This window comes from Equus przewalskii, chromosome 28, assembly GCF_037783145.1.
Source record: "Equus przewalskii isolate Varuska chromosome 28, EquPr2, whole genome shotgun sequence".
Lineage (NCBI taxonomy): Eukaryota > Metazoa > Chordata > Mammalia > Perissodactyla > Equidae > Equus > Equus przewalskii.
The window spans coordinates 6600246-6604591 of record NC_091858.1 but is presented as its reverse complement, the minus strand read 5'-3'; positions in this window follow the sequence as shown (position 1 = coordinate 6604591).

Below are 4346 nucleotides of genomic sequence, written 5' to 3'. Positions count from 1 at the left end.
CTTGCCTGGAAAAACCTTAAAGAAAAAACAAACTGAACTGAGATACGAGGCTCCTGACCACAAGAACACCTGTTCCTCAATGTGGAAGAGTATCTAATAAAGGGGTTGCCAGGAGCTCAGGCCCCTGGCACTCACGGGTGCAATCCCACCTTGCTACCAGCTAGGATTCTCTGCATGGGTACGGGAGCGATGCTCAGTATCCAGGAAAATGCTGGAGATTCAAGAGGCTGAGTGGTGACCAGCCAACCATTTCCAAAGAGACTCCTAATGTTATCTTTGATGTGGAACTTAACCCAAGAATGCAGATCTGCTCAAGGCACTGACCAGCTTAGTTGGTCTGTTTTGAGGATTCCAGCCCCCTGAAACCAGTGGGAGATGAGAAGCCATCAGATTATGATAGAAAAGATAGAGACTTCCATTTCAAATCTGCTTCTCTGACAGTGACAGATGGACTATCTCCCTGAAGAAAAAAGAAAAGGAATCAAGGAGCTAAGATCGGGAAACATGTGCACCAAAAAGGAAGCTGAAGGCTCATGGCGCCATATTGGAAACCACCAGGGCCTGTATGGGGCACATGTGATGGGACTGAGTATACAAGAGAAGTCCTCCAAATTCTATACCTTCCTAAAGACCTGGCAGAGGTATGAAGACCAAGATGCAGGTCCCCTTCCTGAACAAGGACCCCTCTGCCTGCCTCAGTGAGCACCATGACAGATTGAGAAACTGCATTCTGCAAAGTGAGAGGACCCTCACTCTATACTTGAACAGCTTCAAGGCTGTTGGTTCCCAGTGTCTGTTGTCTTGGTGCTGCTCTGCCTGTAATAAATTTGTTGGTACACTTATACTGTTTTCTTATCCAAAACAGAAGTGAAACTTCATTGACTTTTTATGTGGAACCCAAAAATTGAGGTTTATTGACAGACAGAGAAATAACAGAAATGATTGGGAATCTTCTCTAGGGGCCCTCAGGTTCACAAAGCACAGACTTCATTGTCCTTGCTCCTTGGTTGTTAATCCTGAAACAGAATCTTCAAAGCTGGCTGCGCTTGCTCAGGGCAAAGCAAACTAGAAAACTGGGGAAAGGCAAAGTTTGCCACCAAACAGCCTTGTAAGGCTCAGAGGTTCCCGACTCATCTGAACCCACAAGACTAACCTGCCAATTCAACCAGGGTTGTTTACAGAATGTTAGACCTTTTACAGCTACATTGGTGTTTATATGCCAAATTCACTGTAGACCAGTGGGGGACCTGTTTGGGGTTGACCCGCTCTCCAAGGAAATCTAGGTGAATTGGGGGCCTCTTGGGGAGTTTCCGGGTTCTGTGTAATGAGTCAAGTTTGCCCAAGTTCCTTAGGGCCATTGCAGACAGGACCTCTGAAAGCCCCATATCTGAACAGTCTATCTGCAGACTTTGATGCCCTGCATCTGTGGTCTGCCATTGGGAACAGACTAGAATGAGTCCAAGCTTAGGAATGCAGCAAGTCAAATGGGTAGTTGCTATTTTCTGGCTTGCTTTCAAACCCCCTCCTTCTTGTCTGCACTCTTCCCCCCATCTTCCCCAGCGTCCTAAGAACATTTAAAAAAAAAAAAATGAGGGCAAAAAGCAGAAACCTCCCTCCTGACAGCCCCACTGCCTGTCCCCACCACTTCCCAAACTTCATGTCCACAGACAAGTGTGTCCAACCTCTGTCCTACTGGGGAGGTCTTCTCCAGGGACCATCCCCTCCTCTCTCTTCCCTCAGCTCCCTCGAGTATGAAGGAGGAGGCCTGGGAGGGGAAAGGCAGTGGGAAATCGAGGTATGAGCTGGTCCCCTGCCTCTTCTGGAGCCCTATGTGAGGGCTGTGAGAAAGCAGGCAAGTGAAGAGTAGAAGGGAAGCCAACTTGAATGCCAGCAACTGCTCGGACATTGACGAGGAGGCTTCTCTAGTCACCTCAGGTCAGGTTGCCCAAACTGTGGGGGGTGTGGAGGTACTCTGGAGGCACAGACCAGGGACCTGGTAGGGCAACTGGGAGTGAGAGCCGTAGAAAACACCGGCAGAGGGAAGACCATGCTGTGCTGGTCCACAGCAACAACCAGATCCACCCAGGTCTTGCTCGACCAATTAAGCATCATTTAGGGCTCATTTCCTACTTGAGCTTCTTTGATTGGCTTAGCTTACCTTACTTTCCAGTCACATGCCCAGGCTCACATCTACCCCCAGAATAGAAAGTGATTCCAACGTCATGATGCCATTTAAGACCAGAGGCAGCAGCCGCAGTAACCAGAAAGGCATTCCAGGATAGTGTGGTGGGAGTAAGGAATTCCTGGGCTTGAAGGGAGAGTACTCAGACACCATCGATGATCACCAGGGAAATACAATGGGGCCCATAGAATGGGGAACCCCGTACTCCATAGACTAGGGAATTGTCTTTTTAGCCACTTCTATGTCTGGGGTCCTCTCTATAGGCTTCAAGAAAGAAGTCCCTCCAATGTAATCCTGCCATGACCCCTTCCACCTCCGCAATATAAAAATGAAATGCGACATCTCCATAAATGCCTCCACCCTGGAGAACAAAAAGTCCCTGGCGCCCGCCTTTCATTCCAGCCACTGGTCCCATTTCTCCTGGCCCCCACCCAAGCCCTAATGAGCCACTGAGTACCAGAAGAGGAAATGCCAGCAGGATGGGGGGCCTGGTCGCCTCAGTGGCTCCAAAGCAGAGCTTGCTGGGGGAAGGAGGGCTCTCCTGATGTCATCGCTATTCAAGAGGCTCTTCCTGCCCAGCTCTGAGCAATGGGATCGGCAGCTGGTGCTGGGAGAAGACGAGCCTCTGAGGTCTCGAGCCGGGATCTTGGGGTATTGATGGCCTCTAGAGACCAGATTCCCAGTGGGGACAAGGAGGGCCTGAGAAGAGCGAGACAAGAATACCCATCTCAGTCTGTTCTGTCTGCAAAACAACCGAAGGCCCAATGAGCACAGAACAACCTCCTGGGCCTGGTGAGATGTGCAAAAAGGTAGAAGATACAATAATACCATCACCAAGTGCCATGTTATTGTAGATTACTGAATACACTTCTAAAAAATCGAAATACTCCCCAACTCTCGTGCTATCAAAGGCAAAATAATTTGATGCGATTCAAGTAGGGTATATGCAGGGGTGAGTTAAGGATAGGCGCTAATCCAGGAAGCCTTTTTGGAGGAGGTGAGTTTTTTTTTTTTTTAAAGATTTTATTATTTCCTTTTTCTCCCCAAAGCCCCCCAGTACATAGTTGTATATTCTTCGTTGTGGGTTCTTCTAGTTGTGGTATGTGGGACGCTGCCTCAGCATGGTCTGATGAGCAGTGCCATGTCCGCGCCCAGGATTCGAACCAACGAAACACTGGGCCGCCTGCAGCGGAGCGCGCGAACTTAACCACTTGGCCACGGGGCCAGCCCCAGGAGGAGGTGAGTTTTGAATTTTGAACTGTTTCCTAATGGTTGAGGGGGCAAAGATGTGTATATGTAAAGTTTCTGACGAGAGGTGTAGGTTACATCCCTGCAGAGAGAAAGGATTTTACCTGGAGAAGGAAGAACGCAAGTGAAAAATCTTCAAACCAAAGATGTCTCTTTGCAACAAGAAATGTCAAGTGTGAGGTGATTGAAGGTTGACCATAATTAATCAGCATGTGATAGAATGTTCAGTTAATCAAAACCCTTTTTTTCTAACAATGAATGTTTAAAAACTCTTTCTTACTCCAATAAGTACAATATCATGCCTATGAAGAATCATGGGATGACTTTATATTTATCCCAAGACATATTGTGGATATCCTGGAAGTTATTTTGTTAAATCGGTTCCTCAGAGTAGGGGAGTTTCCTATAAATAAACATGTAGGACTGAGCTAATGGGAACAGGTCCCCTTACTCTACAAATATATAAACATTCTGGATAAACCACGGCACACACATACGCACTCAATATATACATAACCAGGGCAAAAAAAAAAAAAAAAAAAAAAGAAGGGGAATCCCCGTGTTCCAGTACCAAAAGGGAGCTCACAGGTAGAGAGAGCTGTCACATGAGCCTGAGGTGGCAGTCAGGGAGGAGGTGAGGGCTGGAACTGAGACCCTTCTGTAAAGTTGGCCAAAAGGGACTCAAAAAACTCTTCCCACCAGAAAGCAAGACTGTTGTACCTCAGAGCTCTAGACAGGGAATAAAACCTCTCCTATAAGAAATTACCAACCCATGTCTACGCTGTGTGGATCTAAATTTCCACGACTTGCCCCACGATATGAGAATTCTAGGCCAAGAAATTAACATAAAAGTTCATCCAGGCTCTGTTTAATCCCAGGGTCCCAGCAAAAGGAAATGCAAAACAGCTCAACTTCT